The sequence below is a fragment of the Eubalaena glacialis genome, chromosome 8, assembly GCF_028564815.1.
Source record: "Eubalaena glacialis isolate mEubGla1 chromosome 8, mEubGla1.1.hap2.+ XY, whole genome shotgun sequence".
Lineage (NCBI taxonomy): Eukaryota > Metazoa > Chordata > Mammalia > Artiodactyla > Balaenidae > Eubalaena > Eubalaena glacialis.
In genome coordinates, this window is record NC_083723.1 from 99999554 (window position 1) to 100025862 (window position 26309).

General features: G+C 41.9%; 1 protein-coding gene across 2 annotated transcripts in view; it reads right to left on the bottom strand.

Moving 5' to 3' along the window:
• The window catches only part of AASS (aminoadipate-semialdehyde synthase), a 66907-nt gene extending 60853 nt beyond the window's left edge, over positions 1-6054 (bottom strand). Inside the window, exons 1-2 of one of the 2 annotated variants that reach the window (XM_061198679.1) lie at positions 5939-6054; positions 5162-5379 (exon numbers count right to left, since the gene is read on the bottom strand). The gene's annotated coding sequence lies outside the window, so the exon portion shown is untranslated. The remainder of the gene's footprint in view (positions 1-5161; positions 5380-5938) is intronic. The other variant, XM_061198677.1, reaches the window with a different exon arrangement.
• Between the last annotated feature and the right edge of the window lie 20255 nt (positions 6055-26309).

The window sequence follows — 26309 nt, forward strand, 5'->3', positions numbered from 1 at the left end:
GCCCAGGTGGGTTATTCTGGACTTCCCTGTCCTGTATTTTATGGGCTTTTCCTAGAATATTGGGAAGTAAATGTCATGTATATTTCTGGCAATGCCTTCAAGGGGAAGCAAGGCAGTAAGACTCCGGACTTATTCACTGGCTCAAGTGAGGTTACTTAACAGGGCTGCGTGCTGATAACAGCCTCTGGCATGAGCAAGGAGAATGTAGAAAAGCAAGAGAAGGAAAGGAAAGAGGAAAAATAAGGAGGAGGAAGAGGAGGTGAGAAATAAGGGGAGAAAGAGAAGTGTCACACAGTCAGGGTTGGAGAACAAGACCCTTTCCCTGACAATTTCTAAGCAGTCTTCCCTTCAACACATGAAGGGCCAATGTTTCAAATGGCATTAAAATAAAATTTAAAAAGATTCTTCTCTATGTTTTTGTAAAACAAGAATAGCACTACGGTATACCTTTTCACATACCTAGGATTGATTAGGAATTTGAAATGTCCCTAAAAGTCATAGGAATATTGCAGTGACTTGCACAGATGCACTGAGATAGGAGGACAATTAGTGGATGGAGTCCAGCAATAGGAGGACATACTATATGATATCACCTTACCTCTTTCCCATTTTTTAATGGGGGGAAGACTTAAGAATTTATTTGAATTTACCTATTGTGCAGATGACCTACCTTTGTAATGCACACATGAGAATTGGGGTGGGAGGAGGAATATGCTAATTGTTCTTGGTATTTTCTATCCTTTTCAAGAGAAATGAGAAAAAAAAATGGTCACTAGAGAAAAAAAGAGAGATGATAGATAGATAGATAGATAGACAGATAGATAGACAGAGCTTAGCACTCCCTACATAACCCACTGTTTTCTTTCAGTGACCATGAAATAAACCACGGTCACTGTGTACATCATCACCCTAAATAACATGAAGCAACAAAAGATTTTGTGAGGTGAATTTATGAAAGATTATATTTGAGGAAAAGCCACCTTCAATGGTAGAGGACCTCTTGTGTAGTTAGGAAGGTCCTTCTAAATGACAAACAGACTGGTTTTTCTGTACAATTACATAGATTAATATAGTAGTAGCTAGTCATTTGTTTCTAGAATGAATATCTTTCTAATATTTTAATAAAAATATAATAAAAGCCAGACATTTCCTTGATGAGCTGTAATTTGCCCATTGATTATGGGAGAAGTGTTTTGATTTGCTTTCTTTAATTAAAAATAAATTTGGGGTTACTTAAGGTATGCATAGCATGATGTTAGGTTCTCGTGAAGAAGCAGCAATCCAATCCCCCGTTCATTTTCATGAGATCCAACAGGAGCAGGATGAAACAATTTTATCTAATTAAATGACCTCAATCAGTATCTGTTGGTGACTTATCCATCACTAATTATAGCTGAATATTAGAGTCAGAATGGATGGGAGAAAAGATAATCTAAAACCAGATAATACAAATGAAGGTAGCGTGCCCCATATAAATATGGGATTTCCCATGTTTCATAGACAGCATTTTCCAAGCATCTATGGATGAATCATAATAAAACAGTCTGCTTTTTGGTTGGTATAACTTTTAAATGTAACTGGATTAGGTTACATTTATCTGTTATTGTTCAGGTAGTACTTATGCCAGAAAACAGTGTACTTGATTTGTGCTGGTTTTCACGGGTTAGAGTGATAGGTGGATGAAGAAAGCTGAGATGTACAGAGAGCTTTTTATCCTTCCATCAAATGTTCAAAAATCCTTTAAGTCTCTTCAATCCTTTCCATACTATCAACCTAAACAGAAAACTTTTTAAACCCATAAACCACCGACCAAAGCCAGAACAATGTGCAAGCAAATACAAGAGCTTAAGTATGAAAAAGAGTTAGGCTTGGCCCCTTCTCATTTCTGTTGCTTCCACTGAGACATGTAAAAAGGATTACGAATTCATTATTAAAGAAATTTTAAGGCCAAATCATCTATCTTCAGCCCCCAAAGTCAGAGATGTGCTCTTTGTCCTTATATTTTAGATCTTTGAAATAATTCCACTAGAACATAATTCAGTGACTCACACTAAAACCATCCAATCACATGGGGAGATTTCTCAATGCCAAGTTATTTGCAAATAATCAGGCATACATCTTGGTTAAATATTGAGACACTAAGGATGGAGTAGCCTTGAGTTGACTAAAATAAATAATGAGTGAGAAATGCAAATGATGTATATCCACACTTCCAGTTTATTCAAAAAATGCAAGTGTATTTAAAAAGCCATGGTTTCCCAGGAAGCCCTGGTACTATAAATAAGGGTAAGCAGCTGCACGGCCATGAGTCTTGGCCTACACTACATATTTGGCATCCAGAGCATAATAATCCTGGAGAGGTCCAAAACAGTTCCAGATTAATAGAACACCCAGTGATGGCCTGGAACTAACCCAAATACCTCCCAACTCCAAGGTTTGCTAAAACTGGGCTTGGGCATGCAGCAACACTGTCGTCCATACTTTTATTTCCTGTTGCACAGCTATATTCTTTTAATATTAAACTCCTTACAAAATAGTTAGCTACAAGTAAAAACAAGTAGACTTGGGGAGTGTTTATTAGTGCTAAGTAATCTGGTCTAAGAATATTCATATGTTCTCAAGCCTATAAGCTACTCAGTCATCCAAAGACATAAGACCTATGAGTCTCCTGGTGTCTAGCCCACAAATGTAGCTTCACTGAGATGGAATGCAAAGTTAGTTCTGAATTGGAGTCTGATCCAAAATGTTTATCTGCTTATTTGTCTGTCTCTTTGTTAAACTCTAAATTCTTTGAAGAAATGAATTGTGTTTTCCTCATCTCTGTATTCCCAGTGACTGCCCCATAGGAGAACTCAAATGTTTTGTGAAAGAATGAAGAAATAAATGAGCAAATTTAAATGAATGTCATAAAGACCAATGTAGCAGAGAAAACAAAATAGACTAATGAATAAGAACAGGGACGCATATCTCCCATCCCCCCAACAATGCCCCACAAAAGATCTAATTTCTTGCTGAGACCTCATAGACCAATGAATATTTTGAAATGCAAATAAAAATGGTAGCAAAATCCAGACCTGGTTGCTGAGACATATAACTAGATATGGGGCTCCTTACCTGACTTCAGTTTCCTAATCCAGACTGGAATATAATACTAAAGTCCTTTTCAGCTCTAATATACTGATTCTATTAAGGATAGTAGTGACTAGGCACTGTGGATTACAAAAGCATTAGAATTGTAGAACATAAATAGGCACTCTGACTCATGAAGATCCAGCTAAAGTACAGTAAGCAGGGAAACAAAAATACCAAAAATACTATGGAGGAAGACAGGATATTCACTTAAGTTACCTGGATTAACTGCAGTGACCAGGAGCCCAGAGCTTAAAACAGGAGGGGGTACCTCAAAGGAATTCTGACTCCTCTCCTGCACAAATGGCCTGGCTTCCTCAGCTTCCCACATACTCTATGACCTCGGTGAGTAACTTAACCTGTCTGTGCCTCATCGGCAAAATGGGAATCATACTAATATCTACCTTTAAGGGCTATTGTGAAGTTTATTTGCGCTAATAGGCATAAAGTGCTGAGCACTGCCTTGCATGCCATAAACACTCAGTAAATGTTAAGAAAAAGGTTGCAAGCCTGCCCACTCCTCAAAGGTGAGCACAGGGGCTTCCCTAGTGGCGCAGTGGTTGAGAAGCCGCCTGCCAACGAAGGAGACACAGGTTCAAGCCCTGGTCCGGGAAGATCTCACATGCCGCGGAGCAACTAAGCCCGTGCACCACAACTACTGAGCCTGCGTGCCACAACTACTGAAGCCCAAGTGCTCTAGAGCCCATGCTCTGCAACAAGAGAAGGCACCACAATGAGAAGCCTGTACATCACAACAAAGAGTAGCTCCTGCTCGCCGCAACTAGAGAAAGCCCGCGTGCAGCAACGAAGACCCAATGCAGCCAAAAATAAAGTAATAAATAAATTTATTTTTAAAAAAGGTGAGCACAACCATCACCACTGACAGAAGACACCACTTTCCCATACTCTGGGTCACACTGTGGGAAGGCCTTCACAATGGCTCCATATTAATCCCTCCCCCTTCTTATTTTTTTAGAAGCCCAGTAAGCTTTCTCTTTACCTTCACCCTTTAGGCATGAGTGTTCAAGAAAAATAAGTTATCATTTTAATACTGTATTTCATCAAATTTAAAACATGTTTTTTCACATTTTAGCATCCCTGAAATGGGGATGCATCTTATAATTGGTTGCATCTTAATTCTATGAACACGGTAATAATGTTGTTGATTATTTCCCATTCCAAATGTACAGCATTTCTGTGATTCCATGAATTCCATAGAATTTTTTTGTGGCCTCATCAAAGAAACTTGCCACTGTTTGTAATGTTATCTCTATGAGAAAATTAGAAAAAGAATATTGGAAAAATGAAAACTTTTTTGTTAAATTGGCGTTGGTTACACACCAAAGATCATTTCCAAAATCCTGAACCAAAGTCTGCTAATGATTAAATAGAGGATTAGTTAGTAAAGGGGGAAATTTTTCAATTACAAATAAATCAAAATTCTGATGACGCTGTCACCAGTAACAAGTGAGACTGATAACAAATATGATTTTCTGGCGAGTGGGAAAGTCACTTGGGGACATTGGCTTAACCTTTGTCGTCCTAGCTCATTTTGCAGAACGGCCACTAGGTTACATGGCTATAAGGTAGTGTGGCCCTAGGTTCACTCATCTTTATACCAAAAATAAAATGGGGGGGGGAGTTCAAGTTACAAAACACACACACACAGAAGCGTCCACACCAAGTGCCATGGGTTTCTTGTTTTTTTTTTTTTTCTTCCAATATAAAGTATATGAAAGCCACGTGTCAAAGTCAGTGATGGTTCGGTCCTGCGCATAGCTAGGTTGGCGTAGTCACAGCTACGTCTTTTCCGCATTCCGATAGCTGACGACCCACAACATCAAAAAATGTTCATCTTTGTTCGAGTGACTAAACACACTCTCTCCCTCTCACCACACCCACTCCCGCTCTCCTAAAATCAGTGCCGAAAAAGCATATTTCTTCCAGAAGTAGTCGGGCCATTTAGCCCCACTGAATTAAACAGGGTAGGTAACTGCTTCTAACCGCGCCCCCTCCCGGCGCAAACGCTCACATTGGCCCGCACAGCCCCTGAGGGGTCTCCGCAGTTCAGATGACGCTGACATGCAAGGCATCCAACTTCCTCACTTCTCCCGACTCTGTTGGAGGACGGACTGGGAGCCGCAGCTTCCGGGGGCGGAGCGGGGGGGTCTCCATCTCAGAGAGAACGGCCTGCCCCACGTGGGCAGGGTGGGGAAGTTTGTGATCCGAATTTGGTGAAGCAGGCCAGGGCTGAAAAGGTCAACCAGTAACTGCACCGAAAGAAATCGGGGTGGGGGGGAACCGTGGGGGGGTCCCGGGGGGGGTCCCCCTCCGTCAATCACCTCCCACAGCTGCCTATCTAAATAAGCACACAGTCCAAGAATTAACAGAGGGTGTGCTCTACAGCTTCAATACCAACGCTTTACTCCCCAGCAACCGCTCCCCACCTCAGCCCTCGCCAAAAAAGAAATCCGAATTGCCATCCCATGCCTTCTCCCTCCTATACAGAAACTCCGGAGCCGCGCCCGCTGCGCCCCACCTCCCAGCCCTCGCGTGCAGAGAAACGCTAGGCGGGGAGGCCTGGCGAGGAGGCCCAAACGCTGGCCACCCTCTTCCGTACGCTCGTCCCGGCAAAGGCCGGAGTCCGCAGAGCTCCCGGGTCCCCAGCGGCGCGGGGAGGAGGAGGCAGAGCTCGCCCGCACCGCCCGGCGGACTGGCAGAGCCACGCCGGCGATCTCCAAATCCTTCTCACAGGCGGAGCCCACCGCCCATCTGCTCAACCCCCTCCGGGCACCTTCCCCCCGCTCACCTCGTCCGGTTCCCGCCGCCTCTGCGCTCCCCGGTCCGGGCAGAGTAGGATCCGAATTCCCAGCAGAAATTGGGATGGGGGCCTTGAGGAGGAGGTGTTTGCTCAACTTCTTCGGAAGTCATGCCTCTTCCTCCGCAGCCAATCAGCGCCCGCCCTGAGGGAACAACCTTCTCCTCCACCAATCGGCGGCGCTGCCAGGTGCTAGGTCATGCCCTGCCCCTGCTCCTCCCCGAAAATCCTTCTGCCTTTTAGATCTCTGACCTACGTCCTTAGCTAGGGGCGTCACGTCCTTCCAGGACTGTTATTAACCCAGTTTGTAACTGTCCATAACGGGAGACAGGCGGAGACGGAGAAGGACGAAAATAGTCCGGACATTACACGCTCAACAGATGGGTGTATCTCCTGGGAAAAAAGTTTCCGTTTCATGTATATCACGCTTGTTTAGCGATATGCACTTCTCAAAGCATTTTCACAGCCTCATAACAAGACTGTGAAGCCAGATGACAGTTCTTAAGGCCATTTTAGAGTCCAGCAAACTGAGACTGAGAAATTGTTGTGTATCCATCCAATGAATATTAATTTTCATTAATGAATTTACTAATTTGAATAAAGAATTTTCATTTTTATGAATAGTGTGTAGCCCCAGAGGCTTTTTGCTCAAGTCAATGAGATGATCAGAGTCGTGTGCTTAAGGGAATATAGTCTAGATAGTGTATAGAAGGGGGTTGAGTAAAAGTGATAGTAAAGGGATTTAAAAGGACAGAGTCAACACCACCGGTAAGGCTAACAGGCTAGAGGAAGAACTGAAACAAATTTGGTGTTTCAGGCTTGGCTAAGTGGTGATTAGGAAGTTGGTGATATCAAGAACAGTGCAGTAAAACATAGCAAAAAGGGAAGGCTTTAGAGGAGTGATTAGGAATATGATTTGGGATGTGTAAAGATAAAGATACAGAGGAAAACCCCAGCTTCCAGAGAAGCTTCTAATTTTCTCTGTAATTGGAGATATGAGTGGAGTTTATTAAAGTGTTCTAGGTTCAAAATCGTTGACATGAGCATTTAATAGTTAAACACATCTGTGGCAGTATGAGAAAAGTATGTGTTGGAGAAAGTTACAAAAACAGAAGGGAATATTACCCTCTGGCCATTGATTCCCTAGGAAGACCACAGATGGACTTCAAGTGTTTTTTCAGCTTCTAGTGCTGAGGCTAGTCTTCACAAAATGCATTTCCCCCTGACCCTCTAGGGCCATTTAGCCAGGACTTTTAAAGAACATTGGACTTTGTCACATATGCATGGATTCTTAATATTCATTGGATGTGGATACAGTACATTTACATCTCAGTCTCAGTTTGCTGGACTCTAAAACTGTTCTAAGAACTGTCATCTGGCTTCACAGCCTTGTTATGAGGCTGTGAAAACACTTTGAAATGTGCATATTGCTAAACAAGTGTGGTAGTCGTGAACTCAAAACTTTTTTCCAGGAGATACACACATCTGTTTAGCATGTCATGCCTAGACTATTTAGCCCAAAGTCTTTCACACAATGTGTGAGTTCCTTCAAGATATGGCCAAAATCAGCCATCTCAGCTTTATTTCGACAGCAGCACCAGCCTGAAAAGAACAGTGAACCACAGTCTGTGCTTTGTTATCTCCTAAGGATTAAGAGCCTGGATCAGAATCCTTACTTTTCCCCCTCAAGGTAGAAATCATGGACAAGTTACTCAGTTTTCAAAAAGGCCTTGGTTTCCTTACCTGCTAATAGGAAAATAATAGGAACTACTTCATGGGGTCATTATGAGGATAAAGCAAGATGATGGCCAAAGTGCTCTGCCAACTGTTTAGCTAAAGAAACAGGCAATTATTCTTCATTTTCCCAAAATCTCATGCTGTTTACTTCTCTGTGGTTCTCTGTAATTCCAACGGGGTATATTAGGAGACATTAAGGGAGTGGGTACAGGGATAAAGGAGGGCAACAAAAGATGGTGACGCACCCCAGGACTAGCAATAGTGAGAATACCTGTAGGCCTTGATAGGGCCAGGGGAAGAGACAGTTACCAGAACTCAGGAAGAGCTCTAGCTGTGGTGTAGCTGAAGCCATAGGAGAGCCACTTGACAGTGGTGACTTGACAGACATGGAGTTGCCTAAGGAATCAATAACCCTGCTCAGAGAGGGAGTTACCTAAGGCAGAGGTCAATAAACTTTATTCTGTAAAGGACAGAAAATTAATATTTTAGACTTTGCAGACCATTACGTCTGTGTCACAGTTACCCAACTCTGACATTTGGAGAGTGAAAGCAGCCATAGACAATACTTAAATGGATGGGCATGGCTGTGTGCCAATAAAACTTTATTTATAGAAATAAATTGCAGGCTAGATTTGGATCGAGGGTCACAGTTTGCAGACGCCCCGCCTATGGAGTGAATAACCCTACTTCCCTCTCTTGCCCTCCCCTCTCCTGCTAGTGCCTTCTACAAATTGAACCCAAGGAAAGCCTGAGGGTTGGGACAGTCCATAAAGGTCAGTCCCTCAAGGACAGAGCAGGTACAGAAGGGGGCAGAAGTTCTACAAAGTTCAAAGGAACGTATTCAGCACAAAAGTATTCAGCAAATGCTTGTTTAAATGAATGATTGGTCACTGTGAATTACTCTGCAAATGGTTGAACACTCATAGGAAAACTATCAAAATTACATCCCTTAATGGGCAAAGCCAGGAAAGGGTCCTGGATTATGGTGACTCCGCCAAGAGACTGTGATGCTCCGTTAGCCTCTCTCTTGCTTTATTTTGAAATCCCATGCACTTCTGACCTGCCGATGAAACATTAACCTGGCAAAAAGAATCCTTCCTTTGAATTCCAAACTACCGCTCAAATGCTTATGGTGTTCAAGAATTTTGCAAAATATGCACATGAGAAAACCTGTTCCTTATAATGGGGGATTCAAATGTTTTTCATCGTAGTGACATTTGTTGTAATAAGCGTGACAGTTCTCAGAAATTTCTTCACAATGAAAAGAGACAACAGATGCAAGAAAAACAAGTCTTGGATACACCCCAAGTGTTTCTACAGTCAACTTTGGCAGTCAACCCCTCAGACTCCTTCAATATAGGAGAATTCTTCTTCCACCTATGTGGGGTGCTGAGTCAATACTCCTAAAATTGGAAAGTTGATTCTAGGCCACTCAAGCTGCCTCTCTTTCTCCCACATTCTTTGGCTTTCTCTCTTCCCTCGTTGTTCCTTGCTTTGGTTTTGTTCTTCCTGAGAGGCCATGAGGGTAGTAGTCAGGCATGTGAGCACTGGAGTGAGCCAGACCTAGACTTAATCCCTCCTTTGCCAACTCCCTAGTAAGTCATTTTCCCCCACCAGGACATTGGCAAACATCATAATGTTCTCAAGAAGATTAAGTGACACACATTCTCAGTATACGTGAGCTATTATTGGGGTTTACTGTTCTACTCTGTCTCCTCCTCCCCTCCCCTTTCTTTGTATGCAGAACCCATTTTTAATCTTAAGTGAACTTTGCCATAAAGAGAAAAGAGGTGGACATTTGTTCTATTTTTTAAATTAAATAATTAATTAATTAATTAATTTAATTTTTGGCTGCGTTGGGTCTTCGTTGTTGTGCGCAGGCTTTCTCTAGTTGCGGCGAGCAGGGGCTACTCTTCGTTGTGGTGCGCCGGCTTTCCATTGCGGTGGCTTCTCTTGTTGCGGAGCACGGGCTCTAGGCGTGCGGGCTTCAGTAGTTGCAGCACGTGGGCTCAATAGTTGTGGCTCGTGGGATCTAGAACGCAGGCTCAGGACTTGTGGCGCATGGGCTTACTTGCTCCGTGGCATGTGGGATCTTCCTGGACCAGGGATCGAACCTGTGTCCCCCTGTGTTGGCAGGCGGATTCTTAACCACTGTGCTACCAGGGAAGTCCCAAGAGGTGGACATTTGTTCTCTTGATCTCTCAAGACTTTATATCTCTCACATGAACAGCAAATTTCACAATATCACCTATATCAGCCCACCCTAATAAAATATTTGATTATTATAAATAGAACTTTCTTACAGACAGGAAGTACAAAGTCATATGTTGTATAACATAAGAAGTAGTTTAGGAAAGAAAACTTTCTAAATGACAATTACTATTGTTGCCTAACTCCCAAATTATCTTGGGAATGAAACATACCTTCTTTACCATCAAGGAATTTAAAAATCTGATTAGGTAAGATAAGAGCAGGAACCACCCACAGAAAAATCACAATTCCTGCAAACAGGTTCTGGGTGGAGATAGTGATGTCCTGGGGGATTGTATTTCCCCCCCACCCTTAGAAGAAAGAAGCAGAGAAAACTAATTTTTAGTTCACCTCCTCTACCATTACCAGTCCTTAGGGAGCCTTCCTGAAAAAATATTTTAAGAAAATCCCAAGCCCCCTGGCATTTCCAGGGTCAACATTTGTTGGTTTCACAAAGTCCCCAAGCGTCCATGGCCTCCCTCGAGAGTTACTTATGCAAGCATAACTCACTGGACAGGTTTGCTGTCCATCATCACCTGCTTAGTAACTGTTATTGTAAGTCTACCAGGACTTCTAAATTTTCAGTTACACATCTCTGCATTTTATAGATTGAGTGACAATTATATGCCATGATAATACAAGCACATCTGGAGGATGCAAATTGTGGAATATATCTCCCTGACCAATAATGGATCTAATATATTCAGATCGAGGAAGAAAATCCAGCGTTCCTCCTCTCAGCCTCATTTGAATGAAAATCTCAAAGGAGAAGATGTCTTAAAGGACTGAGAAAAGATTGGAGAAAGGAGGGAGGAAGTATTTAAAGCAAAAATAAAATACAAGTGTAATTTTTCTGGAGTAATTGCAAGTGTAATTGAGCTGGAGACAGCCAGCAGGCCAGGATGAGGAGGTAGGAGACTCAGGACTTTCTCACTCTAGTCCTAGTCTGGGTTAGGGACTGAATGAAACCAATCTTTTACTGTTGTCATCTCACTATAGAGATAGGAAGGAGAAAAGAATATAAAAATTGTTTTTTGCGGTGTAAGAAGTAGCAGCTAGGAAAAATAATCTCAGCATAGACAAGGTCACATCAGGAAGCAGGAAGTCAAGTAGAGAAAGTATCCCTGACATTCAACTGACTCTCATGATCACTGCCATCTGTATAGCTCCTCGGAAACAAACGTAATAAAATTGGAAAGGAAGAGAGAAAGAACATCAAAGGAAGATGTTCTCATTGAATGGTGTAATAATATGGACATTGCCCATGACAGGCACAGGCTTGTCTGGCATTATTATTTATCACTATTGAACGACACCCAACCCCCTAAAACAAAACAAAGGCAAAAGCCTGAAAGACAAGAATTTACTCAGTAAAGAGAGTACTGCCTGGGCCTATATACACAGGTTAACTCCAAATATTTGTTAGCTATTTTATAAACATAGCTTAAATAAACACTTTCCCTACCCTAAGAAGCTAAATGCCAACAATGTCAAAGATGTGTTGAGACAAACACCACAGCAATGAATAAACTCTTAGTAAGAGTCCAAGACTTGTGCTCTGTCTTTGGAATCTCAGGTGTCCCCTGCCCGCCCTACACCCACTAGGCCCTGAGGGATCTGTGCAGTTTTGTGAAAGTAATAGATTTAGACCATGGATGAAACAGGCAACTGAAAGAAAGAATAAAATGAGGAAGAGTGGAGAAAACAAGGATAAAGAATGAAGTGAGTGGAAGGTGAGAGGCCAGCAGGAGAAGGATTATAGCAAAGTTTACTCACTGCATGCAAGTCCCATGAGAAGGAGACAGGAGGATGAGTGCCACAGAGGACACAAAAGGGTTTCAGAAAGGACAAATATGTCAAAGGTTTGGGGAATAACACCCACATCTTAGAACACCTCTGTTGAATTTTAAGAAGGAATTAAGTTCAAGAAATCTTTTCCTGCTAGAAACCACTTCTGCTTCTTCACCTCTCTTTCTTGGGCACAGGCTGCCTTGCCTGCTTACATCCTTGGCTTCTTCTTAGCGTCCTGGCTGCCCTGAAAGCTCCATGGCTGGTGGAAGCCTGGCTATGCCATCTGCTGAGCCCACAACAGCGAAATACCATCTCTCTTGTCAGGAAGGGAACTGTGTTCCTACCACCTAATGGAATTCAATGGCCTTTGTAATGGGTTGAATGATGTCCCCCAAAATTCATGTCCACCCAGAACCTTGAAATGTGACCTTATTTGGAGGTAGAGTCTTTGCAGATATAACGAAGGAAAGAATCAAGTTGAGATCATATTTGTTTCAGGTGGGATTAAACTCATTGTGTAAGTGTCTTTAAAAGAAAAGGACACGTGAAGGGAAGAAGCCCAAGACAGAAGCAAAGATGGAGTTATGCTGCCACAAGCCAAGGAACCCCAGAAGCCACCAGGAACTTGAAGAAGCAAGGAAGGATTCTCCCCGTAGCGCCTACGGAGGGACCATGGCCCTGCCAACACATTGATATCGGACTTCTGGCCTCCAGAACTATGAAACAATACATTTCTGTTGTTCCAAGCTCCCCCGTCATTGACACTTTGTTATGGAAGCCCTTAGGAACAGCCTTAATTCACCAAAGAGCTAGATTGCCCCCGAATGTTGTGGTGATTGCTCACGTATCACTTTCTTAGGACACAAAACAAAATAAAATCACGCAATGAATAAAGAAGGTAGAAATATACCATAACTGCATAGGCAGGAATTTAAAGTCAAGATCACTTCTTTAGATTGATCTTCCAAAGATTATTTGCTCTAAAGGTCTAGAGAAAATGAAGCTGAGCTACAGCTTCACTGTGAGCTCTAAAATCAATTTGAAATACAGGTACACTGAAGCTGGTTGATTCTACTTTTAAAAGACCTATGCCTATGGATTTTGGAGAAACACCCTTATACCTGCAGTTTCTACAGACTCATTTAGCAAGAGTATTTCATTTACAAAAATGCCTATATGAAAAGAGAATGGTGGAAACAAACATTTTTAATCACTTCATCTCTGACAAGTCTTCTGTAACCCATGCTTCTTCATTAGGTAGACTGATAAAAAGCATATCAGAGAATTGGTGAATACTATCTTGAAAATGGTATTATTGTTATTATTATACATGGTACACTGGGCACACTAATTTGACAATGTGAGAAAAAAGTCAGAAAAGTATCACCCTCAGGTGGAACAGATGACCAGCACCAAAATAGAGAGAAGAGCGGCCAACTTTAGAAATTGTTTTTAAATGAATCGCTGAAGGTACTAAGGAATTTTCCAGGTCTCTTTCAGGAGATCCTGTTGTCCTCTCAAGATCTCTATGGGATACAATAATGTAGACAAACTGTAACTTAATTGCTTGTTTTCTGCCTGAAGCAATGATATGGTAACCCCAGAGCTGTGAGATGCATGGAATCTAAAAAAAAGGTGAACAGAGTCTTACCCATGAAGGAGAATCCTCTGCTCAGGTCAACAGTGTCCATATCCCTGTGTTAGAGACACAGGAGAAGATCCAGATTTGGGGGAGCCCGAGATATCATCTGCTGGACTTCCTTCAATAAAAAAGACAAAATTATAAATTCAAAATTAAGTACAAGAATAAATTCTTATTTATACTAAGAAAAGAATTCACGATGGATTATTAGAGGCTTGAAAATTCAGGTCCCATTCTTCTGAGATCTCTTTAGGCAATTTACTAAAAATGTTTACATAGAAATACTTCCTGGTTGCAATTCTGGCTTCCCCTCTCTACCTAGAATACTCTACAGTTCCCAGTCACGCCCAGCACTCACAGGACTCAGGTAAGGGAGGGGCCGAAGCTGAAACCTGTTTACTTTATGCTACATCCAATTCTGCAGAGATGGTTGTGTCCAGCTGTAACAGAGATTTTCCTGCCCAGGACAGAATGTACTGTCAAGCAGTGACATGAATTTCTTATCAAATATTAATAATAAATTGACATTTTGGCTTTTGAGTTCAACCTGCATGAATCAGTCCCTAAGAACCCAAAGTGCTGATAACAATGAGGGAGCTTGAATGTGGAGACTCTAGCAAATAACGTCATCCTGAGAATCCTTGGCCGAACAACTAGTCACACTGTGTCTTTGACATCTCCAACAAGGACCACCAGCTCCATAAATACACTTAGCAAGAAATACTGGACTCTTCCCCTTCCTGGACACACACAAACACACACACACACCCCCCACGAGATACAGCTCACTCCATTCTTTAAGGATCAATTTTGATCTCAGTTTAAGATGAATTTATATCTACTGCAGCAGTGCTCAACCTTGGCTGTTCATCAGATTTACAAGTAAGAAAATGCTCTAGTAAGAATGTATACAGGGCTTCCCTTCCCTGGTGGTGCAGTGCAGGGGACACAGGTTCGAGCCCTGGGCCAAGAAGATCCCACATGCTGCGGAGCAACTAAGCCCGTGAGCCACAACTACTGAGCCTGCATGCCACAACTACTGAAGCCCACGTGCCACAACTACTGAAGCTCACGCGCCTAGAGCCCGTGCTCCACAACAAGAGAAGCCACCGCAATGAGAAGCCTGCACACCGCAAAGAGGAGTAGCCCCCGCTTGCTGCAACTGGAGAAAGCCCGCGCACAGCAATGAAGACCCAATGCAGCCAAAATAAATTAAATAAATAAATATATTTATAAAAAAAAAAAGTATGTATACAAAATAAATTTAAAAAAAAAAAGAATGATCAACTCCAATGGGCCAAGGGATAAATGAATGCCTTAGTTAAAAAGAGCCACATCATGTTTCCCTGAGACAAGGTGGTAGCAATGCTGGTCGTGAAATGCGGAGTGGAGGAGTGTTGTGCTTTTTAGAAGATAATGAGTAAAGTTTCATGCATATTTGGTGTGAGGCACCTGCAGCATATACCGAGGTAAAGATGTTTAGTAACCATGTACTACAATTACATTCACACATGTCTTCAGCTCCTGGTAAGTTGTGATCCCCATGAAGTCAGATAATAGATCTTATTCACATTTATATCCTTGGTATCCAACTCAGGACCTACAGTATAAAAGGAGTTCAATACACATTTGGTGAGTGGATGAACAAACAAACTACTATATGAAGTAAATGAACCAGTGTTTGATAATCTGTTCAGGAACTGAGTCATCGAGACTGAAGCTTTTCTGTACACTTGCCAAGTCCCAAAGAGAGATGAAAATTCTGGTGTCTGAAGCCCTGACACCTGAAAATCCTGATTCCCTTATTTTGTCCACTTGGCTAGCAGGTTCTCCCAAAGACTACCTTCTCTTGGATTCTTGGCTCCCTTACCCCTCATTCTTATCAATTCACACCACTACTCCTTGCTATGACTCTGTAATGCTGATTGCTCATCTAGAATACCGTTATCTGTGCCCATATTCTCTGTACTCCCTGCTCTGCCTTCCTAGCTGCATTTTCTCCACTACTTGTAGCTGCATCCCACTGCCAATGGCTGTCCTTACCTAGTCCCTCTCAATGTGTCCTTCCTTCCATGGTGTATCAATGTACTAGCAGGAAAGAAATGGCAAACACAAAAGCTGTAACTGAGAGAGTTCCATGAAAGTGGCATGGGCAAGTCTTGGTGAAACACTCAGGGATCAGCAAGAGTGGGAAATCATTGCTACCTCACAACTGAAGGCACAAGAATGGGAAATAGTGTTTCCAGAACCTAGAAGAAGTTTGGAGCCATAGAAGAGGAACTGAAGGACAGAAGCTCTAACTATAGAACACAGCCACTGCCAAAACTGTGGCCAAGCAAATGTAAGGGTGTAGAGGGAATAAATAACCCAACATGCTTCTCCTTTCATCTGCCAATACCCTGCCGCTGTCTCCCTTTGGCCAAACCCAGCTGGAAGCCAAAGGGCAAGGGCAGTCTGGTAATGTAATCCATAGAGGTCAGTGTCTGACGCACAGAAGGTAAAGGGCATGGTATGGATCAAGGTATGAGGTGGGGGTATGCAAACAGAGAATAACCTATACAATCCATTCCTTTTGCTACTCAGCTTTTACTCTTGACCTTTGCCTAGATGAGGAACTTGTGACCCCCATACAGGAGAAACACAAAATATCATCAGTCATAGCGTCATTGTTGAGTGATGTCAGTTCTGTCATACTTCCCACCACTGGAATCTAAACTGTGATGTTAGCCACCATTAGCACTCTTCATAAAATGTAAGAAGGAAAGGGGGGAAACAATTAATTTAAAACTGCTGCAAAGCTTTTTGTAGTTGGTTACAAGATCTAAACGGATAACAGTAGCTTCCGTGTTTTAGCACTCATTCCCTTACTCTCTACCAGCATCTTGGCTGAACGGAATTCTTTATCTAGTGGGGTTACCTAAACATTCTTGCCTGCAAAATCTGAGTCCTTGGTGTTTCCGATTTATTGAGCTATTGGAGTTTTCCATTGACTAGTGTTTTGAACTGGGAATTCTAGGCTTTAGGTTTATCTTTTATGTACACTCTCCAGAGTAGACAGAGTGTCCAGTCCATTCCTCAATCCACCCCATGGTTGCCACAGCAACTAAGTGAAAGACTATTTGATCCCTCACTACTTTGTTCTCTCCCTCTAACTCCATCACATGCCACCTTTAATTATAATCTGAGTAATGTGATATTATTACATCTCATTTCCTCCCAAAAAGGAGGGTATCTATGCATTCAAATACGTGAGCATCACAACCTAAGCATCCCATTTTGAGGATCACTTCTGAGACCAATATCAGCCAGGGTCACAGCAGGAAAAAAGATAGCTCACTCAGAGTCCCTTGGCATATTTTTCTTCCCATACTCCAAACTTTGGCCAGAGTATCTCATCAACCCAACTCAACAGGAAATCTTAGGGCAAACCCTAGGGTTGCAATCCATAGAAGTCAGCCTCTTGGGTGTGGCACAGAACAAGTTAGAAACCTGGAGGATGGATGTGATGTAGCACTCAGATAATAATCAGCATACTTGGTCACACTGACATCTTTTAAAAAACAACTTGTTTTTTAAGTTATAACTCCTGAATTATAACATTTAAGGTTGAGAAGGTTTTTAAATCTTCTTTACAGAGCAAACTTATCAATATTTATCCCTCTAAATCAATTAACATAAAAGACTAAATGAACATGTGTACGTGAGACTCTCTGTTCTAGAGGCCTGGGACACCACTATCTAAATCTACTTCTCAATGGAAAGATTACTTGGCAAATGCCAACATGCTTATAATTATTTTACTTTGATTATATTTTCCTTCTGAGGTTTAATGAGCTTGAATAACTTGCTGATGCAATTTTGTTACAATGGAATTTATCAGTTTTAGAAATAATTTATTATAAATTATATTTGATATAATTATAACTAGAAATATTCTTCAATAATACTCTACATGTTTGCTAATGTCATTTGGAGCAAACAAAATTACCAGAGCATATCTGGACTTTTTAAAAATCTCCTGGCACTAATGAATACTCAACTCTTAGCCTTATAATAGTAACGGTCCTTGGAACTGACATTCTTCTCTTTGTTGAATTTTTGTGACCTGTTATGATGGCTTGTAAAACTGGGAATGATAGGTGTGGGTTATCCATGTAAACAATGTTAAAATACAGTGTAATGTAAACACTAAGGAATATTTACGGATGCTAATGTGTTTCAGTTGGAGAACTTATAGAGCTCTGCTACTGATGGATGGAAATTCAGTTTAACAGCACTGATTATACTTAGCCTTGAAATGGAGTGGAGAAGTGGGAAGTAGAGAGCTTGGGAAGAGTAATGTTTGGCAAGGAGAAGGATAAGTGATTGGAGGAGCTAAAGAATCACCAAGATAAGATCTTATTGAGACTCAGCATCCTGGCTGAAGAACCACCATTTCCACTGAGAAGATTTTATCTGGATAATCAAATGTGGACTTTGATTAACCACAGGACCTGCTTCTCCAGACTCTGACATAATGGAGAATATGTAGGTTTGTTGAAATATCCCAATATAAACTTCTAGGGACTTGAGTTCTTTTACTTTAGCTCTTGGCATAGTATTCCCAACAATATTTTGATGATTGGCTTACGTTACTTTCATTCCATGGAGAACACTGATTCTTGTGACGATGTATTTAAAGCAGGAATGTAGGAAAGCTATTTATATAAACACAAATATTGGATTCTTACAGGAAATCAATGAGTTCCTAAATGTTTTCTAGAGGGAATCAGTGAAAAATATGCTGCAAAGATCCTAAAATACATGAAAACCATAACCTTAAAGGTTTCCATGAAAAAAAGAAGTATGAACAACAGAGAGTGGTGAAATAAAAGTGGTGAAAGTATAGGTCAGAATCTAAGAATATAATGTATATTTTAGAAAGTCTTAAGAGAGAAATAAAATTTGTATTTTATGGCAAGACAAGAAAAATTTAAACATAAAAAATTTTCTCTGTCCTTTGGCCTCCTCTCTCCCCTCTGCTGTGCATTGTGTGTCTGCATTATGCATCAACCAAACCTCCCCATTGGCAGAAATACCTGCTCAACCATAAATAGCAACATTCTCCTAGCATCAACAAGACAACTCCTTAAAAGATAACATTCTTTCTTGATCTTGTAAAGGGTCACTACGACCCACCACTTTGTACTTACAGACCTGGGATTGTGTAAACTGTCAAAAATACATCATTTAAAGTTCAGCTCTCTGTCTCAAAAAATTTTTTATAACTGTGCCTTGACTTCTAATGGACAGGACAGTTCTCAGAGCTTTCTGAGAGGCTGTTCCCAGGATATAATCCTCAATTTGGCTCAAATAAAATTTTCCTCTTCTTTCTCAGATTGACCAATTGATGTTTTTGTTGACACAAGAAAGAAATTTAAAAGTATAAATGTATACAGGGATAAAATACAAATAATGAGGTAATTATATGGTAATAAAATGATAATAAGAAAAGTACCATGTTTGAACACCTATATGCCAGATATTGTGAAAAGTGCTAAACCTATAATATCTCATGCAGGCCATGCAGTATCACATGGGGTAGATATTAATAGTAGTTGCAATCTATTTGAGAAAACTGAGGCTCAGAAAAGTTAAGTGAAGACACTCAGACCCCTGCTGAGGAGCTAAACTTAGGTCAATTCCCTGGTGGATTCCAAAGCGCATGCTCTTAACCACTACGCTATGATTCTTCTCAGAAAAAAATAATTTGTGAATTTGAACCGGGACTAGTGGGGTTTTTGTTTTGTTTTGTTTTGTTTTAGTAAGGTGACTGCTTTTCTATACAATTTCCTGTCATAGAACTTGCCTGCTACAAATGGCCCTAAAGCATGAAAGCTTTTATCTTTTATGGGTGGCAGCCTCTCTGATTCTGGGTACTTTGCTTCTCTCATCTTCAAAATCAATAGAAAATATAGTCCATCTATACAAGATGGTCTATTTATTTCCAAGGCTGTAGACTTCATGCTGTCTGAACTGAAAGAAATGGGTAGATCCAGGGTCAGGGGTGGAGAAGAAGCTGTGTTTGGAACATCCTGAAAGAATTATTTATAGATGGACAAATAGAAAAATTATTAGTTGTCAACAAGGACCTTTGGAGAAAAATGTGGGAAAAGAGCAGAGGTGTTTGAAGATTACCAGTAGTACACAAATGAAAGTAAAATTAAAGTTCTAAGAGGTAAAAGGGAGGGGGGGTGGATGGAAAAAGCTCAGATGAAGTAACAGTTTGGGTCATACTTAGGGCATATCAAATGTAAAATTGTGAAGAGATGAAATGCTTGGGAAGAAGGAGGTTGGGGACCAGCAAAGTGGTTGGAGAAAGTGGGTAAAAGCAAACCAATTCTTTTATTTTGCCTAAATGAACATAATCAAGATGAGATGTGTGTAAAATAGAATAAAGATACTCACTGCTCATGGGACTTTTCCCTAGTCCTTCACTCCCACCAAATCTGACATCCCCACCAGAAGGAATATCTGCAGCTCTTGTCAAAATAGAAGGAGGAGGGGGGAGGGGGAGGAGGAGAAGGAGAAGAAACATCACTGGATTAAAATTCAGAGGTCTGATTGTGATAGTTCAGAAATAAAAGATGGGACAAGCCATCCCAAGATATGTTTTAGCTCTTGGCTGCCAGCTTCTCACAGAGCTGACTTTAAAGCTTTAATAACCATGTTAAGGGATTGCAGAGGATTCCCATCACCCAGCCAGGATGGATTTATTCCCACCCATTCGTATCCATCTCACAGAGCCAAAGAAAAATTTGAGGAAGAGTGGGCAAAAAGCTTCATCTCCTGCATCTCTCTTACAGCCTCTCACCAGCAACACCTACTACTGTTCCCCACAACTGTCCATTTTTTTTTTTTTTAATTTATTTATTTATTTATTTATTTATTTTTTGGCTGTGTTGGGTCTTCGTTTCTGTGCGAGGGCTTTCTCTAGTTGCGGCGAGCGTGGCCACTCTTCATCGCGCACAACTGTCCATTTTAAGTGAGGGAGAGGAAGCAGGAAAGAGGTGGATTGTGTTCAAGCTACTGCCGCTGCTACAAAGATAAATAGATTTATTCCAATATATGTATATTTAAAACAACAGTAGCATGACCTAACTATTATGTGTATTATTAGCTCAATAAATGGGGGAAAAAGAGATGAAAGTGGAGAAAAGGAATTTCCTTTTTTCCCTATTCATTACGATTATCAAGTTTGTCCAGGGTCTACTGTTTCACTTGGAGCCTGATCTTAGTATTTATACTAATTTACAGTTTGCACAATGAATGCATTCCACTGCCTTTATTGATGTTGTACTAGTTTGCTAGGGCTTCCAAAACAAAATACCACAGACTGGATATATTAAGCAGAAATTAATTTTCTAGGGGCTGCAAATGCAAGGTCAAAATGTTAGCAGATTTGGTTTCTCCTAAGGCCCCTTTCCTTGGCTTACAGATGGCCAACTTCTCACTGTGTCCTCATGTAGCCTTTCCTCTGTGCAAGCACATTTATTTATTTATTTATTTATTTATTTATTTATTTATTTATTTATTTATTTATTTATTTATTTTTGGCTGCGTTTGGATCTTCGTTGCTGCACGGGGGCTCTCTCTAGTTGCGGCGAGCGGGGGCTGTTCTTCTTTGGGGTGCCCGGGCTTCTCATTGCAATGGCTTCTCTTATTGCGGAGCACGGGCTCTAGGCCCACGGACTTCAGTAGTTGTGGCACGCAGGCTCAGTAGTTGTGGCTCGTGGGCTCTAGAGCGCAGGCTCAGTAGTTGTGGAACACGGGCTTAGTTGCTCCTCGGCATGTGGGATCTTCCTGGACCAGGGCTCGAACCCGTGTCCCCTGCATTGGCAGGCGGATTCTTAACCACTGCTCCACCAGAGAAGTCCTAATCTCCTCTTTTTATAAGGACACCAGTTAAACTGGATTAGGGTCCACCTCACAAGCTCATTTTAACTTAATTACCTCTTTGAAGTCCCTATCTTTAGATTCAGTCACATCTGAGGTACTAGGGGTTAAGGGCCTCAACTCATGAATTTTGAGGGGGACACAATTCAATCCCTAGCAGATGGTATGTATATACTGCAACATCAACTGTTACCGAATGCAAGTTCGTTTGTCCAACAGAATGAGGCCAAACAAACCTTAACATCAGAGTTTGGAGCAGAGAAAGCTTTACTGCAGGGCCAAGCAAGGAAAATGGGCAGCTCATGCTCAAAATACCCCAAACTCTCCACTGGTTTTTGGAGAAGTGTTTTTATAGGCAAAATTGGGGGTGAGGGCTGCTTTGTGTACACTATTGTTTCTTGACTCTTCCTCCTTTGTTTCTGCATTTTCTCCCTTTCCTAATTAGTAACTCTATCCTTTCGAAATCAGGGAAGGTCTGGGAGGCTGAAGCCTTTTTCCTACAAACTAAAAATGGGGGACATGGAAAGGTTTTTTTTTACCTCGGAGGGTCCCACAGGGTCCAGCTTGGTTTCAATCCCCCTTTTCTTTGATAATCCTCAGTCTTGAGGGGAACAGGTGTTCAGGTGTTACGCAAGAAAGGGAATAACATTTGGATAGAGACGTTAATAATAAACTCGGCAGAGGAACTCGGTTTTAGGAGGACTCGGTTTCAATGCCAGGCTACTAGTTACACCTCCTTTCCTTCCCCTCCTTGGTGAATGTTCAGAGTTAACGGACAGAATTTTTATTGTTAAAGCATGTGATGAAGTAACCTAGTGACAATAAATAATTTTCTGGAACTCTTTTGGGGTATGTTGATACCTATCATAAATCACCTAGTTATAAAATTATGGGCATGGGACTTGAGTCTGACTGTGTAGATGGTAGAGAACCCTGGGGAGCACATGTTGGAGTAGTAGAGAAGAAAAAAGGGACAGAGTATGATCCGAAACCAGTGGGATCCAATACAAGAGAAAGTTTGAAGTAAGAAAAATAAGAGCAGGCCTGAAGAAGTTTCCAAATCAAAGCATAGACAGTTGAAGAGATGTTTTTTTCCGTTCTCATGACTACCAGCATGGGTGTAGTCATGAGTCTACCTGGAGCACTTCAGAAGCAGAAGAAAAGTACATAGACATGAAAAGGAAGACCTATCTTGATGAGAAAAATAGTACAGAGGTAGAATCAATAGAACATTGAAGATGCCTGGAAAACGGAGGAGAGAGAAATGGCAGAACTGGAAACAGGAGAATGGCAGAATAGTGACTAATATAGTAGTAGGCAGAGTTGAGGTGTTGAGTTAGATGAATTGAATGCAATGTTCTGGCAAGATATCTAAATGACAATGTATAGTAGGAACCTAGGAATTAATGACTAGAGTTAGAAAAGTTAACGTTGTAGATAGGATTTGGTACCTGTAGGCATAGACAGCAAAAAAAAGAGAGGACACAGCCTTGTAAAAGCCTACATGGAAGGGGAAGACGAGACCAAGGCATGAGAAGAGAGTGCACCAGGAGAGTGTGACACAGGGGACTTCGAGAGAAGAAGGAGCTTCAAGGAGAATGTGGATGTGGGTAGATGGTTTTAAACCTGTTTTATGTTGCATGAAAATTTGATAATTTGTAAACTTTTGGAAATGTGATACAGTGAAATGTCATGTTGATACTAAGCAACACAACGAACTCTGCTTGAAAGATGGCCCCTGGACAGAGAGTTCTAGGTATGAATATACACACCTGGTGAGAAGCCATAATTTTGGCCTTCAGTGAGTGCAGTGACTTGCAAGCACCCTGGAAGAGATGGCTAAGAAGTTGTTAGAAGAGATGGGCTCATGTGGAACATGGGGTTTCTAAGCCAGGGCTGCTCCCACCCTGGCTCAACATGGATCTTGTCATCTTGCATGAACTGTCATGGGGGAACAAGGGCCAAAGAGCATAACCCCCAGACAGGTGAATAGACTGGTGGGTTAATGGCTGCCACGAATACCAATGAAGTACCGAAACAAACCACCAAAACTATCAGAATACAATTATATACTCAGCCCTCCCCTGCCAATAAAATCATTCAAAGACAAAGGTGAAATAAAACCATTTTCAGGCAAACAAGAACTAAGGGAATTTGTCACCAGCAGTTCTGCCTTATGAGAAATATTAAAAAGAAGTCCTAAATAAATGAAGAAAACCGAAAATGGCAAATGTGAGGGTAAATATAAAAATTTTTTCCTAGGGCTTCCCTGGTGGCGCAGTGGTTAAGAATCCGCTTGCCAATGCAGGGGACACGGGTTCGAGCCCTGGTCTGGGAAGATCTCACGAGCCGCGGAGCAACTAGGCCCGTATGCCACAACTACTGAGACTGCACTTTAGAGCCTGTGAGCCACAACTACCGAGCCCACATGCCACAACTACTGAAGCCTGTGCGCCTAGAGCCCATGCTCCGCAACAAGAGAAGCCATCTCAGTGAGAAGCCTGCACACCTCAACAAAAGGTAGCCCCCTGTTCGCTGCAACTAGAGAAAGCCCCCGTGCAGCAACGAAGACCCAATGCAGCCAAAAATAAATAAATAAAATAAGTAAAAAAAATAAATAAAATAAAAAAATTTTTTAACTTTTAACTCTCTTTAGAAGGTAATTGACTGTTTAAAGCAAAAAGAATAGCAATGTATTATAGAATTTATAATAAATGTGGACATAAAATGTATGACAACAATTGTGAAAATATGAGGAGGGATGGAAATGTACTATTAGAGGATTCTTACATTTATTACATTGTATAGAAGTAGCATAATATCATTTGAAGGAAAACTTTATTAAGTTGAAAATGTGTGTGGTAAACTCTAGAGCACTAAAATAATAGTGCTACCACTAAACCACTAAAAAAAATAACAATATAATAAAGAGATAATTAATAAAACAAAGGGAGGGAAAAAACAAATTGTGGAAAAAAATAATCTAAAAGGACACCAAGAATTTTTTGAGTTGATGGAAATGTTTTATGTCTTGATCTTGGTTGTAGTTGTATGACTGTATACATCTGTAAAAACTCATTGAGATGTATACTTAAAATCAACAAGTTTTATCATTTGTAAATTAAACTTCAGTAAAGATGATTTCCAAAAAAGTGGGCAGAAGCTGTTCCCAAATTGTGGTCCAAAGAAAAACAGCGTTATAGGCTAAATGTTTGTGTCCCCACCAAATTTCATATATTGAAGCCCAAGCCCCCAGTATGATAATATTTGCGGGTGTGGCTTTTGAGAGGTAATTATACTTAGATTAGGTCATGAGGGTAGGACCCCCCCCCCTCATGGAATTAGTGCCCTTAGGAAAAGAGGAAGAAAGAGAGAGATTTCTTTCTCTCTCCAGAAGAGCACATCAAGGAAATGCCATGTGAGGACACAGCAAGAAGGAGGTTTTCTACACTCCAGGAATCTCACCAGGAATTGAATCTGCTGGAATCTTGATCTTGGACTTCTCAGGCTCCAGAACTATGAAGAATAAATTTCTGTTGTTTAAGTCACCCAGTCTACGGTATTTTGATATAGCAACCCAAACTGACTAAGATAACTGGAATCTTAGTGAGATGTTAATCAGTACTTCAAGAACAATAGATCTTCTAGTCCTAGAAGCTTGGGTAATGTTGTGCCATAAGTTATTCTCTCAGAACTTCACAATAAACAATAGCACATTAAAGAATCTAGGAAATACCTTGTTATAACAAAAAAGGAAATAAACCTATTTGAGTTGGGAAAGTTTTTTCCCATCAAAACTATTAATTTCTCCTGGAACTGTTTCCCTGAATAAACTAGTTTGAGAAGTTCTGGTGTCCAACATTCCTTTGAGAAATTTGTCAGCAAGTAAAATGAGATCACTGGGTCTTTCATCTGACTGAAAAGAAAAAAATAAAAATAAGAACATATAATCATGACTTGAGGAGGGAGGGGCAAGATGGCGGAAGAGTAAGACGCGGAGATCACCTTCCTTCCCACAGATACATGAGAAATACATCTACATGTGGAACTGCTCCTACAGAACACCCACTGAACGCTGGCAGAAGACGTCAGACCTCCCAAAAGGCAAGAAAATCCCCACGTACTTGGGTAGGGCAAAAGAAAAAACAAATAACAGAGACAAAAGAATAGGGACGGGACCTGCACCAGTGGGAGGGAGCTGTGAAGGAGGAAAGGTTTCCACACACTAGGAAGCCGCTTCGTGGGCAGAGACTGCGGGTAGCAGAGGGGGGAAGCTTCAGAGCCACGGAGGAGAGCGCAGCCACAGTGGTGCGGAGGGCAAAGCGGAGAGATTCCCGCACGGAGGATCGGTGCCGACCAGCACTCACCAGCCCGAGAGGCTTGTCTGCTCAGCCGCCGGGGCGGGCGGGGGCTGGGAGCTGAGGCTCGGGCTTCGGTGCTAGCCAGGAGGGAGTCCGGGAAAAAGACTGCAGCTGCCGAAGAGGCAAGAGACTTTTTCTTGCCTCTTTGTTTCGCGGCGCCGCAAGGAGAGGGGATTCAGAGCGCCGCCTAAACGAGCTCCAGAGACGGGCGTGAGCCGCGGCTATCAGCGCGGATCCCACAGCAACAGGGACGCAGAGGGAAAAACGGAGAGATTCCCGCACAGAGGCTCGGCGCCGAGCAGCACTCACCGGCCGGAGAGGCTTGTCTGCTCACCCGCCGGGGCGGGCGGGGGCTGGGAGCTGAGGCTCGGGCTTCGGTCGGATCCCAGGGAGAGGACTGGGGTTGGCGGTGTGAACACAGCCTGAAGGGGCTAGCGCACCACAACTAGCCGGGAGGGAGCCCAAGAAAAAGTCTGCAGCTGCTGAAGAGGCAAGAGACTTTTTCTTGCTTCTTTGTTTCGCGGCGTGCAAGGAGAGGGGATTCAGAGCGCCGCTTAAATGAACTCCAGAGACGGGCGCGAGCGGCGGCTATCAGCGCGGACCCCAGAGACGGGCATGAGACGCTAAGGCTGCTGCTGCCGCCACC